This window comes from Triticum aestivum, chromosome 3B (genome assembly GCF_018294505.1).
Source record: "Triticum aestivum cultivar Chinese Spring chromosome 3B, IWGSC CS RefSeq v2.1, whole genome shotgun sequence".
Lineage (NCBI taxonomy): Eukaryota > Viridiplantae > Streptophyta > Magnoliopsida > Poales > Poaceae > Triticum > Triticum aestivum.
In genome coordinates this window covers 616772764-616788993 of record NC_057801.1, presented here as the reverse complement: position 1 = coordinate 616788993, position 16230 = coordinate 616772764, and positions in this window count along the sequence as shown.

Genomic DNA, 16230 nt, shown 5'->3' with positions numbered 1-16230 from the left:
CGAGAGGGAACAAAAACCGACACACAAGAGGGAACACAATCAATGCAATGCAACAATGTGATACATGATCATGACATGGCAACATGCTATCGATTGAGCTAATGCAACTAGCAACAAGTTAAATGAAGCTAGTTTGAACTCAAGGTTCAAAATAAACTCTGTATGTGGCATTTCAAATGCCATTTAATCAAACTATCATATACAGCAATCTTAAGTTGTTAAAACATGCATGATAATGCCATAAACAGATTTTTCATATTTTTCTCATAATTTTTCATGTATAAATTATTTCATTTGGAGTTATGGTTGAACTTCTATAAATTTCTGAAGTTTAAACCATTTTCTGGAATTTCCTGGTTGTTCTAATTGAAACTAAATCCAGAAAATGACTTATTGCATCAAGATGATGTCATCGGTCAATAGGCGCGGTCCAGGTCAAACTTGATAACTGGGACCCGTGTGTCAGTGACTAACCGAACTAACAGAGTTAATTAACATTAATCTAACGCTAACCTAGATGAGTAAAGGGCCTGGGCCCACATGTCAGTGACACACGGGAGGTGGAACCCCTGGTCAAAGGAGTCAAACTTGCCGGTGTTTAGCTGCCGGCGGGGGCAAACGTGATGGTGGTGCTCGGGATTGCTCCTCCGGTGACCAAATGGGCGGCCGGGGGCATCTACGTGGTGCTGCTGATCTCGCACATCAAGTGGAGCAAGCGGTGTGTGTTTGGGTGGCCGAAGATGACGCCGGCGTCGAGCTAGGTGGCGGCCAGAGCTCGAGTTAGCGCGGGTTTAGTGCTTTAGGGCATGGCAGGAGCAACGAGTGGGTTCTCTGGGCTCGTGGAGTTGTGTTGAGCACGGAGACTCTCTCAGACGTGGCGGAGGTGTGCTCTAGCCATAGTGATGTCATGGCCGGCGGTGGCGAGCTTCGTGCACGGCTGGGAATGGTGCTACGGTAAGAAATAGGCCACGAGGCTAGGGGAAGCGGCAGAGGATCTCACTTAGAGGTCGTAGGGATGCCCAGCGCGCTCGGGGACGGCTTGGAGGCAATGGAACCACGACGGTGATCGTCGGCATCCGATGAGGAAGATAATGTAGATGGCGATGCTGTGGTGCTCCAGGGCTCATGCTCGTCGGTGAGAAGATGTAGCGGTGAATGACAGAGCTTCTGGACACGGGCATAGGGTGAGCAGGGCTCGATGGCTGCACGAATGGTGGACGGTGGTGACGGGCGTGGTCCGGCTCCTCTTGTGAGCACAGAAGCGAGAGGGGGAGAGGCTAGAGCGAGGGAGAAGTGAGAGGGGGCTCGGGCATCTCCAAGCGCGGGGTCAGGGAGGAGGACGAGCCTCCAGCATCAAGTAGGAGGTGGTCGCGGCTGCATGCGTGCTTGACGGCGAGCTGTCTGCCTACTCTGGTAGGAGGAGGAAGACGATAGGGGAGTAGTGGGCTGGGCCTAGTAGGCCGGCCACTGTAGCAGGTAGGCCAGGTAAGTTCTCTCTCATCTCTCTGTTTTCACTTCTATTTCTGTTTTCTAATATTTCAATCTGTTTTGAATTTGGCTTTCAAACCAAACCAAATTTTCTGCTTCTGAAAATTATTGTGGGAGCTAAATGGATTATTACGGAGACCCACACAATGTTTCAGAATTATTGGAGCTAAAAATATAATTATATGGTTTATTTTGTGGAAGATTATATGTTCAGATCCATTATGCTATTTAATACCCCTCTGATCTTGAGTACGAATATCATTTGTGAGTAGTTACTTTTGTTCTTGAGGTCCCGGGAGAAATCATGTTGCAAGTAATCATGTGAACTTGATATGTGTTTGATATTTTGATGATATGTATGTTGTGATTCCCTTAGTGGTGTCATGTGAACATCGACTACGTGGCACTTCACAATCTTTGGCCTAAGGGAATGCATTGTGGAGTAGTTATTAGGTGATGGGTTGCTAAAGTGACAAAAGCTTAAACCCTGGTTTAAGCGCTACTTCGTAAGGGACCGATTTGGATCCATATGTTTAATGTTGTGATTAGATTTTATCTTAATACTTTTCTCGTAGTTGCAGATGCTTGAGAGGGGGTTAATCATAAGTGTGAGCTGGCTTGTTGAAGTAAGAACATCACCCAAGCACTTGTCCACCCACATATGAAATTATCAAAGTAGCGAACATGAATCAAACCGACATGATTAAAGTGACAAGATGAAATTCTCGTGTACCCTCAAGAACGCTTTGCTTATTATAAGAGAACGTTTTGGCTCGTCCTTTGCCCCAAAAGGATTGGGCTACCTTGTTTACTTTATTTACCATTATCGTTAATTGTCCGTTACAAATTATCTTGCTATCAAACTACCTGTTACCGACTATTTCAGTGCTTGCAGAAAATACCTTGCTGAAATCCACTTGTCATTTCCTTCTGCTCCTCATTGGGTTTCAAACTCTGACTTATCGAAAGGACTATGATTGATACCCTATACTTGTGTGTCATCAAGACTCTTTTCTGGCATCATTGCTGGGGAGTGAAGCACTCTTGGTAAGTGGTAATCTGTAAGGGAAAATTTATGTTATCTGCTGAAATTTATTGTCACTTGTTACTATTGAAAACCATCCTTTGAGGGGTTTGTTTGGGGTATCTTCACCTCGACCGGAAACACAAATAGTTGCCCCTAAACCTACTGCACCTACTGAAAATAATAGTTATGAAATTCCTTCGGGTATGATAGAACAACTGCTAGGTAATCCTTATGTAGGAGACAGAACTGAGCATCGTGATATGCATCTGATACATGTGGATGAAATTTGTGGATTATTTAAGCTTGCAGGTTTACCCGGAGATGAAGCTAAGAAGAAGGTTTTCCCATTATCTTAAAGGCAAAAGGATTGACATGGTATAGGCTATGTGATGATATTTGATCTTGGAACTGGAATCGATTGAAATTGGAATTTCACCAAAAATTTATCCTATGCATCTAGTTCATCATGATTGAAGTTATATTTATAATATTGGCCTCATGAAGGAGAAAGTATCGCTCTAGCTTGGGAGAGGCTTAAGTCAATGTTATATTCATGCCCCAATCATGAGCTCTCAAGAGAAATTATCATTCAGAATTTTTATGCTCGGCTTTCTCGTGATGATCAATCCATGGTCGATACTTCTTGTGCCGGTTCTTTTATGATGAATATTATTGAATTCAGGTGGGATCTTTTGGAAAGAATTAAATGCAACTCTGAAGATTGGGAAGTCGACGAAGGTAAAGAGTCAGGTATCAAGCTTGAGTTTGATTGTGTTAAATCTTTTATGAATACTGATCCTTTTCACAAGTTTAGCACTAAATATGGACTTGACTCTGAGATAGTAACCTATTTTTGCGAATCATTTGTTACTCATGTTGATCTCCCTAAGGAGAAGTGGTTTAAATATCATCCCCCTATTAAATAAGAAATTAAAGAACTGGTTAAAGCTAAGGGTGAAACTATTATTTACAATGTTGATCCAGTTGTGCCTACTGCTTATATTGAAAAACCACCTTTCCCTGTTAGGATAAAGGAACATGCTAAAGTATCAACTGTGGTTCGCAAAAGTAATATTAAAGCACCTGAACCCTCTGAACAAATGAAAGTAGAACCTAGTGTTGCTATGGTTAAATATCTCTTGGAAGAAAATATTGATGGGATGTTATTTATTTCTGTGAGGAAACTACTAGAATTACTAGACATGATAAAAGAGATAAACATAGACCTGTTTTTGGCATGCATGTTGTCTTAGTTAAAATAGGAGATCATTGTTATCATGGTTTATGTGACCTAGGTTCTAGTGTGATTACTATTTCTTTTACCTTATATCAAGAAATTATGAATGACATAGCACCAGCTGAAATAGAAGGCATATATGTCATTCTTAAACTTGCAAACAGACACTATCACGCCACTTGGGATTGTTAGAGGTGTTGAAGTTTTGTGTGGGAAAATAAAATATCCTATTAATTTTCTAGTTCTTGGTTCCCCACAAGATGACTTTTGTCCCATAATATTTGGTAGACCTTTCTTGAACACTGTCAATGCTAAAATAGATTGTGAGAAAGAAACTATCAGTGTTATTTTTGGTGATGTGTCTCATGAGTTTAATTTTTCTAAGTTTGATAGACAACCTCATGATAAAGAATTACCTAGTAAGGATGAAATAATTGGTCTTCCTTCTATTGCGGTACCGCCTACTGATCCTTTAGAACAATATTTGCTAGACCATGAAAATTCTTTGCACATGCATGAAAGAAATGAAATAGATAAAATTTTCTTTGAACAACAACCTCTCCTTAACCACAATTTGCCTATTTAAACTCTAGGAGGTCCTCCACTACCTAAAGGTTTTCATGTGTTTGAATTAAAATAATTGCCTGATACTTCGAATTATGCTTATATTGATGAGAAAAAGATATATCCTGATACTATTAGTGCTAACCTTTCAGAACATGAAGAAGAAAGATTATTAAAATTCTGAGGAAGCACTGAGCTGCTATTGGATACACTCTTGATGATCTTAAGGGCATTAGTCCCACTCTATGTCAGCACAAGATTAATATGGAACCTGATTCTAAACCCGTTGTTGACCAACAACGATGTTTGAATCCTAAAATGAAAGAAGTGATAAGAACTGAAATACTAAAGCTTCTGGAAATAGGTATAATCTATCCCATAGCTGATAGTAGATGGGTAAGCCATGTTCACTGTGTCCCTAAGAAGGGAGGTCCTGCTGTTGTTCCTAATGATAAAAATGAACTCATTCCACAAAGAATTGTTACTAGCTATAGAATGGTAATTGATTTTATAAAATTAAATAAAGTTACTAGAAAAGATATTACCCTTTGCCTTCTATTGCTCAACTACTAGAAAGATTATCTAAGCACACACACTTTTGTTTCCTTGATGGATATTATGGTTTCTCTCAAATACCTGTTTCACAACCTAATCAAGATAAAACCACTTTCACTTGTCCTTTTGGGACCTATGCTTATAGACATATGACTTTTGGTTTATGCAATGCACCTGCTACCTTTCGAAGATGTATGACTGCTATATTCTTTGATTTTTGTGAAAATATTGTTGAGGTTTTCATGGATGATTTTTCCGTTTACGGAACTTCTTTTGATGATTGCTTAAGCAACCTTGATCGAGTTTTGTAGAGATGTGCACAAACTAATCTTGTATTAAATTGGGAGAAGTGCCACTTTATGTTTAATGAAGGTATTGTCTTGGGGCATAAAATTTCTGAACGAGGTATTGAGGTTGTAACACCCCGAGACCGACGCTTCAGATGCCTTCCAGTTATTTCAAGTTTCATCGTGTGTATTTTATTTGTTTGTTGCATTTCATCATGACATCATACGCATTGCATCCGCATGTTTTCACAAAACTTGCATCGGTTTGTAGTTATCGTTTTCCTCTTAGTCTCCATTGATCTTTCTCAGTCCAACCGAGTTTCGTTTTCCCTCTTATTTGACCGCCTAAGAAACCTCGCCGCACAACCCATACTCTTTGATGCCTTGTCCGAAAATCTCTCCCGAACCCGACCAGCTCAGTCGTTACCATTGGATTCGGATCATCCCCAAACATCCCTAAAATATCCTCGGCTTCTTATTTAGGCTACCTAACCTATTTATTCTCGATCGCCCGATTACAAACGGACAGACTAGACAAGCCCTAAGCCTAGTCCAGCTACTATATATATTCTGTTCAAACCCTAGTCCAATCCATCCATCCCGTCTCCGCCGACAGCCGACCAACTCCCTCCTTCCTCGGGATCCTCCCAGATCCCCTTCGCTCCAACTAGCGCAGCCAAGCCTCCACCTTCTCCTCGAAATTCCCACGCCGCCGTCACCCTCTCCATTTCCCTCGGGATCACCAGCAGGCCAACCACTAGTGCTCACCTCCAGATCCACAAATCCATCACTACCAAAAAATACACTTCTGTGATGATACGTGTTTGTCACAGTAGGTCACATTTTCTGTCATGCATGTACATCCATGAAAATTTTATGAAAGAATCAAGATAGTCATACCTGTGCTATCGTAGAAGTGTTCCATGACATTACCAAAATTATCATCACGGAAGTGTCCATTTCCATGAGGATAAATCGTGCGTCACAGAAGTTCTTTCATCAAGGGTGACTGAAATGTGGCATCCACCGTAACGGAACACTGTTAAGCTATCGGGTCCGGTTTTGGATCCGACAACCCGTTAACAACCCGGACCAACGGGGATTTTCCATGTGTAAAATTCTGATTGGCTGACGAAAACACGTGTCAGCTCCGCGTTGGCTTAGGTGTCACTCATCCAATGGGCGAGATGCGCCGATGATATGTTGACACGTGGAACGGCCCAAAAGTGGCCCATAAAGTTTAAATGAGCCGGCCCAACTAAAGGCCCGCAAGATTTTGCGGACCATAATGGGCCGGCCCAGCTAAAGGCCCACGAGATTTTGCAGACCATAATGGGCTGGCCCAGCTAATGGCCCACAAGATTTGGCGGGCCATAATGGGCCGGCCCAGGTAAAGGCCCACAAGATTTTTGCGGGCCATAATGGGCCGGCCCAGGTGAAGGCCCACAAGTTTTTTGTGGACCATAATGGGCCGGTCCAGCTAAAGGACCATGAGATTTCACCGACATTAATGGGCCGGCCCAGCTATAGGCCCACAAGATTTTGAGGACCCTAGTAGGCCGGCCCATTAACTAGCTGCCATGTTTTGGGCCAAATGTCGGCCCATATTTGATCCGGTCCATTAATGGCCTGCCACATTCCGGGTGTAACAATGGCCTATCTAAGACCCGACCCGTTAAAAGCCTACCACGTTCTTGGCCAAATTACGGCCCAGATCAGGTCCGGCCCTTTAAGAGGCTTTGGGATAAATTATGGCCCATATCAGATTCGGCCCGTCAACTGGATGCTATGCTTTTGGGCCCACTTGCTAAAGCCATTTAGTAATTCGGCCTGATATTAGTTTCGGCCTGTTAAGGGCCCATTTAACATTTCGGCCCTATATTAATTTCGTCCTGCTAAAAGCCCGTCATATAGTTGGGCCTAACTACGACCCGGTTTGCATCCGGCCTGCTCACAGCCGATAATCTAATTGGGCCAAACAAGGACCGATACAATTTTGGCCAGTTAAAAGCTCGTGATTTGATTGGCACAATCATGGGCCGGGGTCCATTTCGGGCTTCTGCCGGCCCGTGAGCTATTCGGCATATTTCAGGCCCAACCTACTTCTCAGTCTCCTAAAAGCCCATTGAGTTTTCTTGTGAAAAGAGGGTCGGCGGGTTTACTCGGCCTATTAAAGGCCCGAATCTACTTGTGGGCCAGTTTACATTTAGGCCTTCTAACGGACCAAGATGACGGGGCCCATGATGCGGATCGTACATCGTGATTGCATGACGGCCCGATTATGTACCGTAATTTTACGGTTTAGCCGGTTTACTGCGAAGACAATATATATATATATATATATATATATATATATATATATATATATATATATATATATACAGATGGTCTATTCTGCTAATATTAGCAGAATAACTATTCTGCACACCACTTCGGCACTGCACGCTCAACAGATGCGCACTGCATCATTTTGACGATGAGCACTGCAATAGAGACTAGTGAACTTCTCGTCGGAAAAAACTGCACGCGTTATTTTTTCGGTACTGTTTTCGCTCTAATTTTTTAATCATTTATCAGAATGAGGCGTGTAATATATCATTGAAAAGCTATGGATTAGGCGCAACTTCGACATGTTGAACACTTTTCGAGATTCCACACGGTTTAAGAGCAGTTTTGAAAATAGTGCGGCGGATGACGAGTGGCAGCGAGCATTTTTTCGCGTTTTTTCTAAACCACTTATCGGAACGAAGCAAATGATACGCCGTTGGATAGATATCATCGAGGCGCATCTTTTTCATATATAAATATTTCTCTAATTCATTATGGTTTAAGAGCAGTTTCAAATTTACTAAATCGCGGAACTCTATTTTTCAAAAAATTTGAAATTGTTGGTACTGTTTTTGCTCCAGTTTTCTAACTGTTTGTCGAAACGAAACATATGATATGCCGTTGGAAAGCTACGGACAAGGGGCAACTTTCATATGTTGAAATGGTTTTGAGATTCCTTACAATTTTTACTTAATTTTGATAATCGTGGGGCTTACTTCGAGAGGCAGCGGCTGTTTTTTCACTAAATTTTTACAAACGGCTGTTCGGAATAATTCAAATCATACGCTGTTGGAAAGATATCGACGAGACGCAACTTTTTCATGTAGAACACTCTCTGTAATTCTTTACGGATTAAGAGCAGTTTCGATTTTACCGAAAAGCATCGGACAGAAGAATGCATTGCTTCAGACAAAATACCGCACTGCATCAGATGGGAAAGTGCACTGCATCGTTTCTTTTTGTTTAGATGTATTTTTCTCGGACGAGGAAAGAAGAACGCACTGCTTCAGATGAAATACCACACTTCATTAGATGGGCAAGTGCACTGCGTAGTTTCTTTTTGTTTAGATGTATTTTTTCTCGGACGGGGAAAGAAGAACGCACTGCTTCAGACGAAATACCGCACTTCATTAGATGGGCAAGTGCACTTCATTAGATGGTTTTTTTTGTGGGACGTAAATTTTCCCAATTGAGGTGGAGTGCACTTCATGTCGAGCGATGGTGAACCGCAATACTACGAAAAGTGAACCTCAAGACTACCGTAAATAGGCTGTACTGCATCAAAAAACCGCACTTATTCAGACTAAAAACCGCACTTCATTGGACAGAAAAGTGCACTGCATGATTTCTTTTTTTGTGGGACGTAAATTTTCCCAAACAAGGTGGAGTGCACTTCATGTCAAGCGTTGGTGAACCGCAATTCTATGAAAAGTGAACATCAAGACTACCATAAATGGGCCGCGACACTACAGAAAGTGAACCGCTTGAGTTTTTTTCAAACTTAATATTTTCTACGAGCGTAGACCAAACAAGTGGACCGCATGGACTGAGTGAGTGAACTACTACTAATAAGATGCGAACTTCTGTTTACCAAGTGAGCGACGAAGGAGTTTCATAGCGAACTACGTGAGAGAACAAAGTGAGCTTCAAAATCCATTTATTATTTTTACACAACCACTCACATTACTCAACCGCATTAGACTTTATTTTTTCAACATGTGCATTGTTGTTGCGCTCTGTTTGAACCTCTTTTTTCCACACCCCTTTGAAAAATACCAAAAGGAAAAGTGATCCATTAAATACGACGAGATCAACAGCATATTGGTTTTTTTTCATTGTCTTTGTTGTTGTCCTTTTATTACGTGCGAGAAAAAAACTTCAAACAAGTGAACCATTATGGTAGGAATAAGCGACCCGTCTGTATGAGTCCGTGAGTCCAAAAACAAAAAGCAAAAGGCAATGTCTGCATTTTAGAAAAAACTGAAAAATATTGCAGTGCACTTCAGTTTCTTATCTGCACAGCAAACTGAACGACAGTTAAACATCCATGGGGGCTGAGCCATGCCCCGGCGGCGCGCTAGCATTACAGAAATGAACTACACCAACATACGCACTCACTTCAAAACTGAACGCCAGAAAAAAAAATTAACCGCGACGGTCTCTGAACCGAATTGTTGTTTCCTCCGGTGAAATGCAATGCGACAGCTGCAGAACCTCCTGCCCACACCAAGTGAATACATGCCCACACGCATCCACACTGTAGTGTAGCATGCCTTAAACCGAACCCACACACGCCGGGGAACTGCACCGAGGACCACAACTAACCTGCAACGATATATTATCTGCAAGAATCAAGCGAGGGAGGTGAGGAGTGGCGGTGCTCGCCCTGCTCATCGGCACCAGTGTTGCCCCGCGGTGGTTGTTTGTAGAGCCAGCCACCAACGAGGCTGAAAACTGCACACGCACGCCAGGTGAGGTGCATGAATCGAGTCATCAGATCGCAATGGAGATGATAAAAAATGGTCGACTTGCCCGAGCTGATTGCTCGATCCCCTCCTGGGAGAAAGGATGGGGAGCCTAGCGCGCCTCACAGTTTGGTCGTCCTCGCTCTGGCCAGAGACAGCAGACCCTAGCGTCTCGCCGGGTGGCCATCGTCCTCCTCTCTAGCCGCTGGAGGAGGCGCGGTGGAGGGAGGGTACACAGGGGGGAGGCACACTGGTGCGTGGTGGACCTCACTCGCGACCCAGTGGAACTGCGTCGGGGAGCCGAGGCGCCACCAGAGAGATGGGTCGGGATCGATGGGCAGCGTAGAGGTTAGGGATGCGGAGGGAGGCGGAGCCCATGGCTGGCACTTGTCACGTGGCGCTCCCTCCCTGCTTGTGTTACTCGTCACCGGCGTGCCTCGGAGGCATGGATCCCTTTCCGTCAGGCCTGAATCCGCCGCAAGATCCAGCGGGATTCAAGCAGGACGACGAGGCAGGGCCAGGGCCATGGCCATGCGCTCGCGGCAGGTGCTCCGCGAGGTCGAGCTTGACGAGCGCGGCCACCGGCAGGGAGGCGGCCATGGAGAAGGCGCGGGAGGGCAGGGGGGACTCAGATCCATCGGTCGCCGAGGTCCAGGTGGAGCCTGGTGGCTTACCCAACCTCCCTGGGGGGCGTGGTGGCCGGATCTGGTGCCGGTCGCCGCGTGCGGGAGGTTTCGTGGTGGCGCATCTCGCGGGGTGGACTGGCGGGAGGAGGGTGGAGCAAGGCTGCCGGCGTTTGGTGGAGCATCGGGGAGGGTGGTGGTGGCCGCGTATGGTGGTGGCGTCGGGCGGGGTCGGTCGAGGCAGCTAGGCGAGGGACCTCTCTGCGGCGAGGCAGTGGGCGGTGCGCCGGTCAGGCGATGGGTGGTGCGGTGGGAGGCGGCAGTCTAGAGACGTGGGGGGCTGTGGATGGGCGGTACAGCGCCGGCCTGGGTAGGGAGGAGGGGCAGTGGCTGCCAGGGGAGGGTCGGCGCTCCGGCAGCCTGGGAGGGGCCGTGGCCGATAGAAGGTGGAGGGTGGGGGTGGAGGCTTGCGGTGGGTGGTCGGCTTGTTCGGGGGAAAAGGTGGATAAGGCAGGAGCATTTTTCTTTTTCTTATGTTTATGTGGTTCGGGTCGGGATAGCGAGGCAGCTTGGTACTGTTAGCAGAATAAGGGTTTGGTTTGTAGAATAAGACTCTAGAGGGTGTTATCATAATAGACCCACCCTATATATATATATATACATATGTATATATATATATATATAGTAAAATAACTGCAGCATCGTGAATAAGAAAAAACCTAGACTATACAATAAAGAAATTACGGCATATTACATCCACTGGGCATCAAAGTTCGCCACTATGATAATAAAGCACAAGCAGACAGCAGATTACATACACGAGGCATCAAAGATTGCCACCGGTGCAGCTAAACACGCCGACAAAATAATATACAAAATCAACAGCACTTCAATAGAGTTATAGAAAGGTTAGCCCTGCTAGGGAGCTGCAGTGCAAGGAGCTGAGCAAGCTGATGTGACTGCGCTTGTTAAACACTTATATCCTCCTCGCTCTGAAAGATAAACAAGCAGACAAATGACAGGTTTTGCACATAAAAGTATTAGTGCTGAAAATTCATCACATTTCTTACTAACGAATAAAGTGACATAGTTTAAAATTGCATTAACACAATATGGTATTGTTCAAGTCAAGACATGGCAGGAAATGACATTGTGAAGGAGTTCGCAGCTTCACGACACCACTCAATTATAGATCAAGAATTCATAAGTATCAATGGTTAGTGTGATGTCAATTTATCCCATTTCAGATAGGCAAATAAAGAGACGGTTTAAATAATAGTAGAATGATATGACATTGTTTATAGTTAACACATTGCAGAATATGACATTGTGCTGTAGTGGGTAGGTTCACCACACCACTGGATTACGGATCAAGAACAGAAGCATACATGCAGTGCAAAAGAAGACCACTTGCTCTGTATAGTTTAATTTACATGGTATGAAGAAGAAACTTGGTTGTACAACTGAAAACTTAAATTGAGAAGGACAAACTTTTGTTTATGAACTACATAATACACTTTAAACATGCAATTTAATGCAAACACCAAAAATAAACAGCTGTTGCAGTCATGCCTAACCAAATATAGACAACAAAGTTTGAAGGCTTGAGAAGGACAAACTTACATTATTGGTGAAGGGAGGCTCTATAAAGCCCTTGTCCATGCTAATGGGGGGGGGAGGCAATTCAAGAAGTTTACCACAGAATCTTCTTCGTAAGCATTACACATTTTGTTAAGAGTAAATATAGATGTGACAATATAAGAAAAAATGGAGAATATTTAAGATAAGATGAAGAGTGATGCTACATAACCAAGTAGCTATAAATGTAAGTACAATGATACAGGCAAAAGGTACAGCCAAGAGCAATGCAGTGCTAAACTTCATCAGTACCATCGGTGTTATCCAACCTTATGGTAAGCGTAAATATAGATCTTATGTGTAGAAAAAGGAGGGCAAAGGAAAATAAGCTGCAGAGTGATGGTAGATGAACAACTACCTGTCAATATAAGTACACTAATAAAGGACAGCAGGTATTTACAAGAACAATGCAGAGCTAAAAATTTCATTGGCATTGGATATATTCTACACTAATGTAACCATTCATACAGATCAGATAATTTGGAGCAAACAATTGATAAGCAAGCTATCATGCATACTGCTGTCACTTAATGAACCAGGTATGTATGCAAGTACAGTGATACAGGACAACAGGTACTAACAAGAGCAAAGAAGCGGGCATCATATTTGCAATATCCTGTCGTTCTTTTCAAACCGGAATTCTTTTTCGAGCAGATTTCCAGCAAAAAAGATCTGTAAGGCACATGCGGAAAAGTAGAAGTTCAAATTGTCATGTGATATCATAGACAGTACCTCATCCTCGGAACGAGACCATGTGCATAACAAGGTTTTTAAATTCAATATCTTCTAAATTTAGCACAGGATAATTCACTAGAAATTCATTTATAGACTTGACATCAAAGTGTGATTTCCTCGGGTAACACCAATACTGCTGTAATGCTTCCTTGAAAAGCTCAAGCAAGCTTTGCTCGTCATGACTATCCAGATTGACCCTCGCCTACTTACAACAATGTGATGTAAATCATTGATGTGTTCAATCAGCAGAAAACAGGAAAATAGTCACCATGAATAATAGCACTTACACGTAAGTGGGACAGGAAGATGTGAAAATGGTGTTTGTCTTCACTATAATCTTCCCATGATGGGAATATATGCACGTAGTCCCTAACAACATTTAAAGCATTGTCTTTTAAACTGGGAATAACTGGAAAGGGGTTCCAATTTGCTGGAATTGGCCGTCTCTGCAGTTGGGATAGGTCTTCGGCCGGTGGAATTGCTGTACTTTTTGCTGGAATAGGATTTTTCTGTGGTACAGCTGGTGCTATGGCAACTAAAATCGGCATACCTTTTGCTGGAGTGCAGGTCCTATGTGGTGCGGCTAGTGGTGTGGCCAGTGAAGTATGGGTACAGTCTGCTGGAGTCGGTCCTACGTTTTGTGTCACTGGTTGTACAGCCAATATAAGTGGGGTGATGTCTGATTTCTCTGGCACAACCACATTTTTCAAGGACTTTGTTGGTGCTCCTTCAGGTTCGGCAATCACCCTCTTCCTTTTTGATGTCTGATACACAAGAACAGCATTTGAGTGAAAAAACATGGTATGATGACAGATGGAATATGTATTGATAATGGATGGGCAGGGCATCTCGACATATATGATGAGTAAACTAAGCAGATGACGTTGCAACAAAGTAGAAGAAATGCAAGACAACATATGCAAGATACGTGCAATCAATAAAACCTTGCCAAATTAGAACAAGCACCTTGATGGGTGAACAGGACATGCCATCTGCCTTTGACTCCTCGAGGATAGAATAATCATTAGGATCATATTCTGAACAAGAATCAACAGGTGGGCAGCGTATGAGCTTCATTGCATCCAGAATGGCACTCAATGCCTTGGTGCCAATTTTGTAAGTCATTGCGGTGTTTAGCTTCAAGAGTGGACTACTGCTAGTGCGACACAAAGCAGCTACACGGATCATAGTGTAGATATAATGGGAAAACCGTAAGCATTAGAGTAAAATCAGCAAAGTGGAACTTGCTGGAATGTATGTGCTAGTATTGCCGGTACGGCTAGAAAAGCTTCGGATACCAGCTCTCTTCAACTAAAGGTGCGGTACTGTCAATATCAATGTAACTCTCAAAGGCGACACAACTCCCTGCATTTCCTTGCTATTCTTATAGGATTCAAGTGGGCAGGCCACTACAAATCCTATTCCCATGTTTACAAAATCCTACGAATCAAAGAGGCCCGAAGAGTTCAAAGTGTCCATACCAACCGACCGTATAGACCTCTACACTGCAAATGTCCCTGCTCATCTTCACTACAAGGAACATACTGTACTACTATCATACTCCCTCCGTTCCAAAATACAAGTCTTGGTAGAGATTTCCACTATGGATCACATACAGATGTATCCAGATACATTTTAGAGTGTAGATTCACTCATTTTGCTCCATATGTAGTCCATGGTGGAATCTATACAAAGACTTGTATTTAGAAATGGAGAGAGTACTTCTTAAAGAAGAACGAAAGAGGAACATGCTAAAGAAGAGCAAGCAGATTTTGAATAATAAAATGTTCGTTGTGCAGTGCCCACACATGATGAACCAGAACGCATTAAGAAAGAAACTCCCTGCTATCTCTATATGTGGTGCATGTGATTTTTCGAAAGTAAAGTAGGAACATTAGCTGACCAATTAAATGTTATCTATTTTAGTAATATCAGCATCATAGCAGATTTGTACTTGAGCAACAAGTTTCGAATTATGAGTGGCACGTTGTTTAGCTTGATGGATTCAGGAGGAGTGCTAAGCAGGTACGATGATGGTATTGAATATAAAGGCATGTCTGCATGCAAGTCGCATGGTGAAAGCACAAGTGCTCCCTAGGTGGTTTTGGTAATTAATGTCAACATATCTCTTGTTGGACTAACACTTTTATCTAGTATATTTCAGATAAGTTCAACAATGGAGTGGCATGGACTAAAGGATGTGGGAACTCCTTCAAGATGCTAAGGACAAAGGATTGGCTCAAGTTTCAAGCCCAAGACTCTTCATTTTACATTTTTAGTGGTCCAAGATCACATTGAGTCTATAGGAAAAGCCAATACTATCAAGGAGGGATGAGGTGTTACTTAATGAGCCTCTTGCTTCATGTGCTTAGTGATATGCTCCAAAACCCTCAGCTACTTCCCCACTTCCACAAATGACCTAAACCAAAAGCCAAAATCGGTCACACCGATACTTCCTATCCGGCGCCACCGATTCCAAAGGTCATAGCCACTGCCACAAACCCTAAGCAAATCGGTCTTACTGATAGGGATCTCGGTCTCACCGAGATGGGATTGTAATCTCTCTATGTATGTCCATTATCAAATCGGTCTCACCGAGTTTGAGAAATCGGAACTACCGAGATTACAATGCAAACTCTCTGGAAAACTTCTTACCAAAATCGGTCCCACCGAGTTTGTGTAATCGGTCAAACCGAGTTTGCCTGACCAACTCTCTGGAAAGCTTATTACCAAATCGGTCTCACCGAGTTTGTGTAATCGGTCCTACTGATATTACGTTATGCCCTAACCCTAACCATATCGGTCTCACCGAGTTGCATTTTGGTCCCACCGAAAACCCTAACGGCCACATTATTTTCTAAATCGGTCTGACCGAGTTTAACGATTCAGTCCCACCGAGTTTGGTAGATTGTGTGTAACGGTTAGGTTTTGTGTGGAGGCTATATATACCCCTCCACCTCCTCTTCATTCGTAAAGAGAGCCATCAGACTGAACCTACACTTCAAGCATACATTTTCTGAGAGAGAACTACCTACTCATGTGTTGAGGCCAAGATATTCCATTCCTACCATATGAATCTTGATCTCTAGCCTTCCCCAAGTTGCTTTCTACTCAAATCTTCTTTCCACCAGATCCAAAACCTATGAGAGAGAGTTGAGTGTTGTGGAGTGTCGGTGTCAAAACCGGCGGATCTCGGGTAGGGGGTCCCGAACTATGCGTCTAGGCGGATGGTAACAGGAGACAAGGGACACGATGTTTTACCTAGGTTCGGGCCCTCTTGATG